Source organism: Cervus canadensis, chromosome X, assembly GCF_019320065.1.
Source record: "Cervus canadensis isolate Bull #8, Minnesota chromosome X, ASM1932006v1, whole genome shotgun sequence".
Taxonomy (NCBI): domain Eukaryota; kingdom Metazoa; phylum Chordata; class Mammalia; order Artiodactyla; family Cervidae; genus Cervus; species Cervus canadensis.
Window position 1 is genome coordinate 27,771,983 of NC_057419.1, and position 15,442 is coordinate 27,787,424.

Here is a 15,442-nt window from a genome sequence, read left to right on the forward strand (position 1 = left end):
CGAAACATCCCACCCTCACCTTCTCCCACAGAGTCCAAAAGTCTGTTCTGTACTTCTGTGTCTCTTTTTCTGTTTTGCATATAGGGTTATCGTTACCATCTTTCTAAATTCCATATATATGTGTTAGTATACTGTATTGGTCTTTATCTTTCTGGCTTACTTCACTCTGTATAATGGGCTCCAGTTTCATCCATCTCATTAGAACTGATTCAAATGAATTCTTTTTAACGGCTGAGTAATATTCCATGGTGTATATGTACCACAGCTTCCTTATCCATTCATCTGCTGATGGGCATCTAGGTTGCTTCCATGTCCTGGCAATTATAAACAGTGCTGCGATGAACATTGGGGTGCACGTGTCTCTTTCAGATCTGGTTTCCTCGGTGTGTATGCCCAGAAGTGGGATTGCTGGGTCATATGGCAGTTCTATTTCCAGTTTTTTAGAGAAGAGTAATATTGTTATTAACAAATGTCCTGTGTAGCACAGCCCTTCCCTCATGGAACCTTCAATCTAGGTGGGAGAAGATGTTAAGTAAGCACATGAATACTTTCACTTGGACAAGTGCTATGAAGAAGTGCTGGCAGCTGGGAGAGCATACACAATGGAAAGAAACCCACTCTGGGGATCAAAGGATGCTTTTCCAAAGAAGTGACTTCCTCCTATGATCAAATTTGTTTCTTAAAAGTGAGAAAAGTAACTAGAGGTGGAGAAGAATGTTTCCCATGGGGAACATTTGCCAAAGCCTGAGGCAGAATGGTTTGTGGAGCTTTGCAAATCAAACTAAGATTGGCAAAGAGTAAATGAGAGCTAGAATGGCAGGCATGTCAGTCAGTCTCCCAGGGATAAGGGCAGATACCAGGTCAGCAAGGGCCAGGTGGTCAATTTTCATAGTTTTTTTTACTTTATAGTAACAAATACATTTTAACGAGAAATCAACTTGTTGAAAGTATTGAGTCAAAATATTTTTCACATGTATCTCTCATATCTCACATGTGAAGAAGAATAATGATCAAAATGACTGAAATATTGATGTCAACTTGACCCAAATTGTTTATACAGTATCATTTCAAGTATGTGTGTGTGTGTGTGTATTCTATTGCTGATAATTTCAGAATTGTATAAGCCCTTTCTCCAAACACACAGATTTCTCCTATAAATATTCAAAATAAAATACTATTTTGTGGGAAAGACATTCTTTTCTAATATTAGGATAGTTATGATCCTGATGGGGAGATGATAAGAATTGTAAAAACATGACTTCCATGTTCTAGAGCAGTGCTAAACATGACATATACTTAGTTCACATGCTAAATGTCAAAGAAAAAAAACCTGAAGTTTCTAACCCAGATTCTGACTCACATATTTCATTTTTACTCATGTAGAGGATTAATCAGGCCAACTGAACACAATAAGGAATTCAATCTTATTTTATATGAGTCATCTTGAATAATAAAAAATTATTCATAGACATAAGGGAAAAAATTATGCTCCTTAGTCATTTTACCATGAAGATATATACCCTTTCTATAAACAATTGGTAGGATTCACCCTAAAATTGACTTAGATATTCCAAGGTTTAAACTTTTAAAAAGGACACTAGCAAAGTTAGATTCATTGATGAAGACTGAAAGAAACCAATGCTCCATCAAAGTAGTAGGTAACCCCTAGATCATTCTATTTTCTAAGTTCTGAAAACTTAATGGTTATGACATGAATTTACACCCATTCCTTACATTAAGTGCAAGCTAGGAACATGCAATCATAAATTGATGAGGAAAGCACTGCACTTTGAGTGTAAACATTTCTTTCTGAGGTTTTTAAGCCTCCTATTTCAATTCCATTAAATCTAGCTATATTTCCACTTCCTTTTTTCATAGTTTTTTCTGATTCATCCCTCTATCACATACTGATAAGTGGATGAGATAAATAAATGCATTAGTTAATTTTTCAGCAGTATAATGTCAAACTGTATAAACTATGGGTTCTCATTTCAATTTTGCCTCTAACACTATTTTCATTCTTCATTTTTTTTTTTCAGAATCCAGGGCAGAAAATTCAGACTTCAAATGAATAACAGTTAAACTCAATCTAGTACATATTTTAGATTCAGTCTGTAAACTTTCAGAATAAGGTTTTTTTCCTCCTATGTTTTATTCTCCTTATTTCAGAGGCAAGATTAGAGAAGAAAAATAAAACCCAATTTAGATCCCTTATATAACAACGTGTTAAAATTAAAGTGTAAACCAAGCCACCAATGCCCAGTAAATGTTAAATTCCAAAGTGAGGTGTCAGATTAGTATATGCAGAAATTATAAAGGAAAGAGAAGGGGTTGTCAACACTTGGATGCATATAAGAATCACCCAAGGACCTCAAGGAACAACTGATGCCTGGGTTTCAGCCCCAGGAATTTGCATTACATTACATATGGTCTGGGCATTGAAAGTTTTTAAAAGTTATCTAAGAGATTCTAATTGAGAACCACTATTTTATCCAATAGTAATGGTGGCTCAGTGGTAAAGAGCCACTGCACGGGCTGCCAATTGTCAATTGCTGCCTGCCAATGCACGGGTTCGATCCCTGGGTTGGGAAGATCCCCTGGAGAAGGGAATTGCAACCCACTCCAGTATTCTTGACCTGGAAAACCCCATTGACAGAGGAGCCTTGTGGGTTCCAGTCCATGGGGTTGCAAAGAGTTGGATATGATTAAGTGACTGAGTACACATGCACAAAATGATTTACAGAACACTGAAGGGTTACAGTTTCCAGACAGTTAAACACTGTGATTGTTCAATGAGTATTTGTTGATTTAAACCAGTAACATGATGCTTCAATTCATTAAGTCTAGTGAAATATTCATGTAGGACTTACATTTAAACTATTGAAATAGAGACTGAAGCAACCCTCAGCTGATAAAGCTATGGACTTTCTAGGAATAAAGTTTAGATGTCTTTATGGAGTCCTTTTCCCATAGGGATTCTAAGACCATAGCTAGTCCTTCTAGTTAATCCTAATAGTTAGGTTTGTTAATGTCTACATTGGCTAAAATTTGTTCACGTATAGCAACTTTTTTTAAAGTTTAAAAATACTATTTTTGAAGTAAGTGTTATCTGAAAGTTCCAGTTCCAACATAGATCCTGTCTATTAAATCTGTCATTATCATGATACACAGAAATAAGAGGTATTTTCCTGTCTGGGATCACAAAATAAGTTTCAGGTCAGGATTTGGGAAAGAATTTAAAACTGTTAGAAATCCCTGTTATTTCAGTAGTTCTAGTAAAATGAAATAAATTAAGTCTATTTCCCTTCAAGCCTTCTACAGCTTACTATGTACCCTTAAATGTGTGTGTGTGCATGTGTGTGTTCGAGCACACACACACATGCTCATGTGTGTTTTACTGTCATCTCTCACATTTTGGCACAACCAGATTTTGTTTTACTTAAATTCTTTTTGCCTCTTTTGTATTTAATACTATTCAACTTTATTCACTTCTTATATTTCAAGCAACCTCAAAACATTAATCTGACAGATGCTGTATGGTAATGGGATGGACAGATGTATCATATCAACAAGAAAGCTGTAAATACACACACACTCACACACAGCCCTCTGGACGTTTAGAGAAGAACAGGGAATCAGTGAATGTTAATACTGCCCATGTAGCAGCTTTACTAGACAGATTTTGTGTAGTTGTCCTGTTTTATAGCCAATAGCCATATAAGTTCTTTCAAGAATCTCTCTGCTTCCAATATTATAGCTGTGTCATTGATAGGCTCTCAGATCTCTGAGAATAGAGGACTTTTGAATTAATTAGCAGTTAATTTTCACCTCTCAATAAGCAAAGTGAGGACTTTCTTAGCTGGCGGATATTTGACAAGACTGTACATTCTTTAATGACACTGGTTGAAGACCAGTTAGAGGCTTCAGTATTTCCTTCAGTTAAGATAGATGTATTATTACTTGTGTTAAGAAATTCCTCAGGGCTTCCCTAGTGGCTCAGTGGTAAAGAATCTGCCTGCCGGTGCAGGGGACACAGGTTCGATCCCTGGTCTGGGAGGATCCCACATGCTGCTGGACAACTAAGCCCAAGCACCACAACTACTAAGTCAGTGCTCTGGAGCCCGTGAACCACAACTACTGAAGCCTGCATGCCCTAGAGCCCGTGCTCAGCAACAAGAGAAGTCACCACAATAAGAAGCGCGTGCACCACAACGAGAGAGTAGCCCCCACTCACCACAACTGGAGGAAGCCTGCATGTAGCAGCAACGACTCAGCACAGGCAAAAATAAACAAATCTTGAAAAATTCTTCTCTTTCTACTGAGGTGATAACCCTAGAAAACCTGAAATATAATGGTGGGAAAGCACTATGTTGTAAACTTGGTTCAAATGTCACCGTAACATTTTTAACAATTATTTATTTAGAGTCTCTATTGTCAGCCTCCACTTGACCATAGCTTTGCTTGTTCATAAATAAGGGCAAGCACAGGGGAGACAAGTAGTTAAAAAGATGTTTTCCTCCCTGCAGTGGGCTCCTGGGATCCAGGAGGAGTGAGAATCTGGCAGAACTAAGACTAGGTGGAAAAGATTGAAGGCATGAGTGGGAACTTGCTTATTGATTCCATATGCTTCCATCCTGATCTGCCTGACAGATTTGGTCAAGTGAAGTTCAGGAACTCCTGAAGCTAAGCTAAAGAACGTCTTCATGGATCTGTTAGTTAAGTGTAGTCAACCAATAAAGAAACAGCCCCTGATAAGGAGGATGTCATTATCCTGCCAGCAAACAATCCTGATACTAAATGCTAAGTCTACAAGTTACTAATAACTGAAGACATCTAAGCCTCAGATTATCATTAGCAAAATAGAGAGGAGCTGCTGAGAAGACTGAGAGGTATTTCGTTGGGTCAGAAGGTCAGAGTGTTATTCCATGAATATTTATAAGGCATTTACTGTACTTCAGGTATGACACAAAGGCTGAGAAGATGAAGATAAAAAGACAGACCCTGCAAACAAGCAGTCTATCAGGTGGTAGGGACACAGACCTGTGAACCTTTACAGTAGAATAGTAATCAGTGTAATTATAATATGTAGAGGGAAGAGAGGAGGAAGATGTTCAGAAATGCCTAGGAAAAAGACAAGGAACTCATCACAAGGAAGATAAACTTGGGTTGAGACTTTAAGGACTTAGATAGGCCTTTATATTAGAGATGCTAACGTAAGGATGACATCCTAGGTGGCAAGAATAATGGTGTAAATGTCATGAAGGTGTAAGAATGCTCTTGGGCAAGAGGTTTGTGAGAGAATATGAAAGAGCAGTTATAGAAAATTTGGTTGATCAGGTAGGTGAAGGCCAAAGGATGAAAAGACTGGTATGTCATGCCAAGGAATTTTTTTTTTCTCTAAAGGTGATGAGAAGCCAATGACATATTTTGAGCAAAGAGCTGATGTCGTATTTGTTCTCAAAAGGTCATCCTCGAGAGATGCTGGAGGATGGGTTGAAAAAGGGTAAAATTAAGGAAGAGAGAACAGTGAATAAGACATTCAATACTGTGGGTAGGATCTGCTGAGAATGGTAGCAGAAGGGATGGAGATCGATACGTCAAGAATTTATTGTGGAGCAGAGTGAATAAATATGCAGACAAACTGGGTATGGGAGATGAAGATCTACAAGAAGTTTTATGATTGGAACTTGGATAACTGAGTGGATGGTAGCTGTTGCTCACCAATATAAGAAATTTCAAAAGAAGCATGTAGAAATGGGAAGATGATGAGTTTGCTGATAAGCCTCCAGAATATGAGGGCTTCATAAGATATTCATTTAGAAATGCAAAGCATCAGGAAAAGAGCCTGGCACATAGTAGATGGTCAAGAAATTATGGTTCACTTTCCTTTGAACCAAGAGGAATTGTCATTAAGCAATTGAATATATGTAAATAAAACCTGAAGAGAAATATTTTGTCTCTTTTCAGTTTCAAAACTGATTCTTCCCTACTATATATTTTGCACATGCTATTCCCTTCACCTAGATGATCCTGCCTGCACAGGCCTCCAGGCCCTTTTCATTGTTCCAGTATTGGGTGAACATCATCTAAGTCAGGCCTTTGGTAATCATGTTCAGAAACCTTTCCCTCCCAACTCAGTACACATCACATGTTCCTATTGATGACTTGCACAGCAAATTTCTCAATTTTCAAATATATAATTCATATTAGTTTATCTGCCTATCCCTTTAGGTTCTATTCTAAGGTGTGGAAAGAAAAAGGAGGGGGTGGGAGAAAGAAAGGAGGAAGGAAAAAGAGAAAGAGGGAAAGAACAGAAGGAAGAAAGCAATAGACTGCCTAACTTGGAAATTAATTACCCAATTTGTGGATATAAAAATGCCATTACCTGTTCTTATTACAAATATATGCAAAACCCACATTGTTTTCAGTTTTTGTATATTTCACTCCTTAACATCTCAGAATAAGGCAGGAAAGAAAGAGGAAGTTTATAAAGCACACACATGAAATTGTGCAACAGCCTCTTCTACAAATAATGATGATTGCCTGAGGTCTGGGCCCCACACTATGGCAAGTGTATTGCCAATTAGAATTCTAGCAAAAATGATCAACCAGAAAAGAAATCACTCCACTATAACATCAGCCAGCTGAATGCATCTACAGCCATTGCTGTTGTTTTTTATTGGCTAAGTCATGATTGATTCTTTAGCAATCCCATGTACTGTAGCCCACCAGGCTTCTCTGTCCATGAGATTTCCCAGGCAAGAATACTGGAGTGGGTTGCCATCTCCTTCATAAGGGGTTCTTCCCAACCAAGGAATCAAACCCATGTCTCCTGAATTAGCAGGAGGATTCTTTACCACTGAGTCATCTGGAAGCCCCATCTACAGCCATACAAGTCAAGAAAATCCTATTGAAACACCTATTATAGGCAAATCAGCGTGCCATTTTTGGCAGGTGATAGAAAGTGATTTAAAGCACAGGATCTTCCTTAAATTAATTTACAATTTAGTAATGAGGGTGAGGAAATTATGAAGAACTAAACCATATGGCAGCATATGAAACAAGCTACAGAGATGCTCAAGCACAACACTGTCAGAAGCCATAAAACTCCTTTTCCAAGTCGGCAGTGTCCTTTTTACATGATAGTGGCATCATTTTTAATTCAAGAATAGACAAGGAAACAAACCAGAGAGCAGGGCAATAATGCAGGTCGTGGGAACGTGATACTCTTCTTGGAAATATAAACTACAGAAAGGAGAACAATCACAGGGTCAGAAACCACAGAATAGGTTCATGGCAGTTAGTACCTATTTGAAATCCATCTCCTCATCAATTTTTTGTGACTTTTTAAAGCATCTATATGAAACTGGTTTTCATAAAGTCTAACAGTGACTTAACATATTTTAAAGAATTCTGTATTCAACGCATGTGATACTGTTATTACATATGTTACAATCCTCTGCTTGTTTATCTTCCATGTTAGTATTGACTCTCAAATACACATAAAAGACCCATAATGTCTGTATCCTGAGAAATTACACTTGAGATTTTTATACTTTATAGTCTGTTTAATGCTTACCTTAATGCTTAAAGAGCTAGAACATGAATTCAAAGGCCAATTCATTTTCCTTAATGATATAAGAGCAAATAAAATCCACTCCAATTATCCTGGTTTGTAAGCAATGGGAAGGAGTTTGGTCAAAGTAAATAGGATGTGAATGCACTGAATGATGATATATTAAATAAGACTCCAATCATATAGTTATTTTCTAACTAATTTCATAATTATTAAATATGATTCTTGGATTTTCATGTTGAATTTTAATACATCAGAAAAAAAATTTTAGACCGAAAAAGAAATTCCATAGTAAAATGTTTAAATCTTGTTTAATTACAAAGCTATTCTCAGGCAAAAATTTTAATAATGCTTATAACTACCTAAGAAAAAGAAATGCAAAAAGGCAAAATGGTTGTCTGAGGAGGCCTTACACTTACCTGAGAAAAGAAGAGTATGGCAAAGGAGAAAAGGAAAGATATACCCTCTGAATGCAGAGTTCCAAAGACTAGCAAGGAGAGATAAGAAAGCCTTCTTAAGTGAACAATGTAAAGAAATAGAGGAAAACAACAGAATGAGAAAGACTAGAGATCACTCCAAGAAAATTAAAGATATCAAGGGAACATTTCATGCAAAGATGGGCACAATAAAGGACAGAAATGGTATGGACCTAATAGAAGTAGAAGATAATAAAAAGAGGTGGCAAGAATACATAGAAGAACTGTACAAAAAAAGTGTTAATGACTGACATAACCACAATGGTATGGTCACTCACCTAGAGCCAGACATCCTGGAGTGTGAAGTCAAGTGGGTCTTAGGAAGAATTACTACAAATAAAGCTAGTGGAGGTGACAGAATTCCTGCTGAGGTATTTCAGTTCCTAAAAGATGATGCTGTTAAAGTGCTACACTCAATATGCCAGCAAATTTGGAAAACACAGCAGTGGTCACAGGACTGGAAAAAGTCAGCTTTCATTACAATCGCAAAGAAGGGCAATGCAAAAGAATATTCAAACTACTGCACAATTGCAATCATTTCAAATGCTAGTAAGTTCATGATCAAATCCTTCAAGCTAAGCTTCAACAGTACATGAACCAAGAGCTTCCAGATGTACAAGCTGGATTTAGAAAAGGCAGAGGAACCAGAGATGAATTCGCCAACATCAACTGGATCACAGAAAAAGCGAGAGAATTCCAGAAAAATATCTGCTTCATTGACTACACCAAAGCCTTTGACTGTGTGGATCAAAACCAACTGTGGAAAAATCTGAAAGAGACGGGAATACCAGACCACCTTACCTGCCTTCTGAGAAAATTGTAAGTCCAGAAGCAACAGTTAGAACTGGACATGGAACAATGAACTGGTTCAAAATTGGGACAGGAATATGTCACGGCTGTATATTGTCACCCTATGTATTTAGCTTATATGCAGAGTACCTCATCTGAAATTCTGGGCTGGATGAACCTCAAACTGGAATCAAGATTGCTAGGACAAATATCAACAACCTGAGATATGCAGATGACACCACCCTAATAGCAAAAGCAAAGAGGAACTAAACAGCTTCTTGATGAAGGTGAAAGAGGAGAGTGCAAAAGCTGGCTTACAACTCAATGTTCAAAAACTAAGATCATGGCATCTGGTCCTATCACTTCATGGCAAATAGATGAGGAACAAATGGAAACAGTGACAGACTTTATTTTCTTGGGCTCCAAAATCACTGAAGATTGTAACTGCAGCCATGAAATTAAAAGATGCTTGCTCCTTGGAAGAAAAACTTTGACAAATCTAGACAATGTATTCAAAAGCAACTGCATTACTTTGCGGACAAAGGTCTGTACAGTCAAAGCTATGGTTTTAACCGTAGTCATGTATGGATGTGAAAGTTGGAACATAAAGAAGGCTGAGTGCCAAAGAACTGACGCTTTTGAACTAGGGAGTTAGGGAAGACTTTGAGTTAGGGAAGACTCTTGAGAGTCCATTGAACAGCAAGGATATCAAACCAGTCAATCCTAAAGGAAATCAGTCCTGAATATTCATTGAAAGGACTGCTGCTAAAGCTCCAATCCTTTGGCTACCCGATGCAAAGGGCCAACTCATTGGAAAAGACCCTGATGCGGGGAATGACCGAACTGCTGTACGTTAGATCCTAAGACTTATTGATCTTATAACTGGAAGTTGGTACCCCTTTGACCAACATCTCCTTTCCCACACACCAGTTCAGTTGCTTAGTCATGTCTGACTCTTTGAGACCCCATAGACTGCAGCATGCCAGGCTACCCTGTCCATCACCAACTCACAGAGTTTACTCAAACTCATGTCCATCGAGTCGGTGATGCCATCCAGCCATCTCATTCTCTGTCATCCCCCTCTCCTCCTTCCTTCAATCTTTCCCAGCATCAGGGTCTTTTCCAATGAGTCAGCACTTCACATCAGGTGGCCAAAGTATTGGAGTTTCAGCTTCAATAAAAGTCCTTCCAATGAACACCCAGGACGGATCTTCTTTAGGGAGGACTGGTTGGATCTCATTGCAGTCCAAGGGACTCTCAAGAGTCTTCTCCTACACCACAGTTCAAAAGCATCAATTCTTCAGTGCTCAGCTTTCTTTATAGTCCAACTCTCACATGACTACTGGAAAAACTATAGCCTTGACTAGACGGACCTTTGCTGGCAAAGTAATGTCTCTGCTTCTTAATATCCTGTCTAGGTTCGTCATGACTTTTCTTCCAAGGAGTAATTGTCTTTTAATTTCATGGCTGCAATCACCATTTGCAGTGATTTTGGAGCCCCCCAAAATAAAGTCTGCCACTGTTTCCACTGTTTCTCTATCTATTTGCCATGAAGTGATGGGAACGGATGCCATGATCTTAGTTTCCTGAATGTGGAGCTGTAAGCTAACTTTTATACTCTCCTCTTTCACTTTCATCAAGAGGCTCTATAGTTCTTCTTTATTTTCTGCAATGAGGGTGGTATCATCTGCATATCTGAGGTTATTGATATTTCTCCCAGCAATCTTGATTTCAGTTTCTGCTTCCTCCAGCCCAGCGTTTCCCATGATGTACTCTGCATATAAGTTAAACAATCAGGGTGACAGTATACAGCCTTGACGTACTCCTTTTCCTATTTGGAACCAGTCTGTTGTTCCATGCCCAGTTCTAACTGTTGCTTCCTGACCTGCATATAGGTTTCTCAAGAGGCAGGTCAGGTGGTCTGGTATTCCCATCTCTTTCAGAATTTTCCACAGTTTATTGTGAGCCACACAGTCAAAGGCTTTGGCATAGTAAACAACAACAACAAAAAAAGCAGAAATATATGTTTTTCTGGAACTCTCTTGCTTTTTTGATGATCCAGCGGATGTTAGCAATTTGACCTTTGGTTCCTCTGCCTTTTCTAAAACCAGCTTGAACGTCTGGAAGTTCATGGTTCATGTATTGTTAAAGCCTGGCTTGGAGAATTTTGAGCATTACTTTACTAGCGTGTGAGATGAGTGCAATTGTGCGGTAGTTTGAGCATTCTTTGGCATTGCCTTTCTTTGGGACTGGAATGAAAACTGACCTTTTCCAGTCCTGTGGCCACTGCTGAGTTTTCCAAATTTGCTGGCATATTGAGTGCAGCACTTTCACAGCATCATCTTTCAGGATTTGAAAGAGCTCAACTGGAACTCCATCACCTCCACTAGCTTTGTTCCTAGTGATGCTTTCTAAGGCCCACTTGACTTCACATTCCAGGATGTCTGGCTCTAGGTGAGTGATCACACCATCCTGATTATCTGGGTCATGAAGATCTTTTTTGTACAGTTCTTCTGTGTATTCTTGCCACCTCTTCTTAATATCTTCTGCTTCTGTTAGATCCATACCATTTCTGTCCTTTATTGAGCCCATCTTTGCATGAAATGTTCCCTTGGTATCTCTAATTTTCTTGAAGAGGTTTGTAGTCTTTCCCATTCTATTGTTTTCCTCTATTTCTTTGCACTGATCACTGAGGAAGGCTTTCTTATCTCTCTTTGCTATTCTTTGGAACTCTGCATTCAAATGGGAATATCTTTCCCTTTCTCCTTTGCTTTTTGCTTCTCTTCTTTTCTCAGCTCTTTGTGAGGCCTCCTTAGACAGCCATTTTGCTTTTTTGCATTTCTTTTTCTTGGGGATGTTCTTGCTCCCTGTCTCCTGTACAATGTCACGAACCTCCATCCATAGTTCATCAGGCACTCTGTCTATCAGATCTAGTCCCTTAAATCTATTTCTCACTTCCACTGTATAGTCATAAGGGATTTGATTTAGGTAATACCTGAATGATCTAGTGGTTATCCCTACCTTCTTCAGTTTAAGTATGAATTTTGCAATAAGGAGTTCATGATCTGAGCCACATCAACTCCCGGTCTTGTTTTTGCTGACTGTATAGAGCTTCTCCATCTTTGGCTGCAAAGAATATAATCAATCTGATTTCGGTGTTGACCATCTGGTGACGTCCATGTGTAGAGTCTTCTCTTATGTTGTTGGAAGAGGGTGTTTGCTATGACCAGTGCGTTCTCTTGGCAAAACTCTATTAGCCTTTGCCCTGCTTCATTCTGTACTCCAAGGCCAAATTTGCCTGTACTCCAGGTGTTTCTTGACTTCCTACTTTTGCATTCCAGTCCCCTATAATGAAAAGGACATCTTTTTTGGGTGTTCTAAAAGGTCTTGTAGGTCTTCATAGAACCGTTCAATTTCAGCTTCTTCAGCATCACAGTTCGGGGCATAGACTTGGAATACCGTGATATTGAATGGTTTGCCTTGGAAACGAACAGAGATCATTCTGTCGTTTTTGAGATTGCATCCAAGTACTGCATTTCAGACTCTTTTGTTGACTATGATGGCTACTCCATTTCTTCTAAGGGATTCTTACCCACACTAGTAGATATAATGGTCATCTGAGTTAAATTCACCCATTCCAGTCCATTTTAGTTCACTGATTCCTAAAATGTCGACATTTACTCTTGCCATCTCCTGTTTAATACAATTTCTGGAGTGACTATGAGGAGCTACCCCACATCCAAGGGTAAAGGAGAAGCCCCAGCAAGATAGTAGGAGGGGTGAATTCGCGTTTAGAATGAAACCCTGTTCCCACCAGAGACGCTCAGAGGGCTCAAACAAATCTTGTACACCAGGACCCAGGGACCCCACAGAGACTGAGACAGAACTGTGTTTGAGTGTCTTCTGTGGAGATACGGGTTGGCAGTGGTCTGCCACAGGGACAGGGGCTCTGGGTGTGGGTATGGCATAATTCCTCTTGGAGGAGGTCACCATTAACCCCACCACAGAGCTGCCAGAACTTGCACAGGACTGGGCAAAAGACTCCTGGAGGGCACAACAGAACCTTGTGCACCAGGACCCAGGAGAAAGGAACAGTGACCCCACAGGACACTTGCCTTTGGGTGTCTGGGAGTCTCTGGCAAAGGCGTGCATTGGTGGTGGCCTGCTGCAAGGTTGGGGGCACCAACTGTAGCAGTGCATGCATGGGATCTTTTGAGGGAGGTCACCATTATCTTCATTACCTCCACCATAGTTTGGCCCCAAGTAAATAGCAGGGAGGGAACACAGCTCCAGCCATCAACAGAAAATTGGATTAAAGATTTACTGAGCATGGCCCCACCCATCAGAACAAGACCTAGTATCCCCCTCAGTCAGTCTATCCCATCAGGAAGCTTTCATAACCTCCTATCCTTCTCCATCAGAGGGCAGGCAGACTGAAAACCACCATCACAGCAAACTAACCAATCTGATCACATGGACCACAGCCTTGTTCAACTCAATGAAACTATGAGCCATGCCGTGTAGGGCCACCCAAGATGGATGGGTCATGGTGGAGAGTTCTGATAAAATGTGGTCCACTGGAGAAGGGAATGGCAAACCACTCCAGTATTCCTGCCTTGAGAACCCCATGAACAGTATGAAAAGGCAAAAAGATAGGACACTGAAGGATGAACTCCCCAGGTCGGTAGATGCCCAATATGCTACTGGAGATCAGTGGAGAAATAACTCCAGAAAGAATGAAGAGATAGAGACAAAGCAAAAACAACACCCAATTGTAGGTGTGACTGGTGATGGAAGCAAAGTCTGATGCTGTAAAGAGCAGTATTGCATAGGAACCTGGAATGCTAGGTTCATGAATCAAGGCAATGTACAGCAGGGTGAGTATAATTAATAATACTGATATATGTACTTGAAAGTTGGTAATCTCATAAATCTTAAATATTCTAACCTTAAAAAAATGGTAATTACATGACATCATGCAGGTGCTAGATAACCTATGGTGGTAATCATTTTATAATACATAAGTATATCAAATCAACATGTACATCTTAAATATACATAATGTTCTATGTCAACTGTATCTCAATCAAGTTGTTGGGAGAAGTCATAACCTCTGAGGAAGCAAGTTTAGCCAACACTTTTGCCTCTTTTATTCCTCCTGTTGAATTCAGATAAAACTTAATGATTTTATTTCAAATTTGCATGGACTGTATAAGTTTATTTTTATAAGAATATTCTCTATCCTTCCAGATATCCTTCTCTCCATATCTATTAATAAGTTATTTGGAATGAAAAATGTTATAGTTTAATTCCATTTATTAAGAAAATTTTTATTTCTTTCTATTTTGGATGAGTCCTTTTTTGTACTTTTGCTCTAATTTTGAGCATGAATAATTTATTTAAAAATTAACATCATTAATATAAAAGGCATTGACAACACTTTATTTTAAACAATTATCTTCATGCTTAAAAATTTACTTGAAAGATGTTTTGATTTGTTTTTGCTCTTCTATATGTTTTAAGGGAATTTTACTTTGTTGTTACTTTTCTACATTTACTTTTAATTGTACATCATTAATTTAAAAAGAAAGTGATTATTGTTAAAAATGGAGATGTAAAACGTTATGCATAGTACAGAAAATATTTCCATTCTTAAAAATGTTGATTCATGTCAATGTATGACAAAAACCACTACAATATTATAAAGTAATTAGCCTCCAACTAATAAAAATAAATGGAAAAAAAATGTTGAGGAAGTTAATGGTACCTAAACATTATTTCTAAATATACCTACCATTTTATCATTATTTTCTAATACCTGCTAATTTCTTTGCAAAAAGTAATCTAAGTTATGGTCACAATGACTCTTTTAATCCACTGTGATACTTAAGATTTGTGAAAGATATATCTTAATATTCCTTAGAACACTGACAGGATGTAGACTTATTATTAAAAAATAAGAATAAAGTAAAATCAGAAGAAAATGGAAAATCCTGAAGTTAAAACAGAATTTGACATCTGAAAGTGATCACTATGAGAGAAACGGAATAAAATGAGATGCTCTTCTCATTGTCATCCATAGTGTTATGTGAGAAAGATCAGAGAGTGAACAGATTAAAAATAATAATAATAACAAAGAAAAGCAGAAGGAAATTCCACTTCTACTGACTTGTGAGTAACTCCATGAGCTTCAGGCTAAGGACTGAATCCAAATCTAAACAGCACGGCAGGAAAAGATGTCTAAACTATAGATGGCTAGGGCAGTGGGCAAGCTTACAGCTCATATACTCCTGTGGTCCAGCAAAGACTACTTGCCCTTTGACTATGTTCTCAGACAACAAAATATCCCTTCCTGGGTCAAATGAAGCTATTAACACATTAGCAGTATGTTTTCTTGAAGATGAACAGCATGTTAAAAGGGTAAAAATCTATTACGATTGCACAATTGCCTGGAGCAGAGTGAGAATGGAACTTTCCAACTCCCTAACCTCATGCAGTAATCATCTTACCAAATGCTAGTTCTCTGTCTAGTTTTATGGCCCAGCAGCTATCCTAGCAGTAAAAAGTTCTTAAGAAACCTGGTAAAACATTCAGCTGCCAT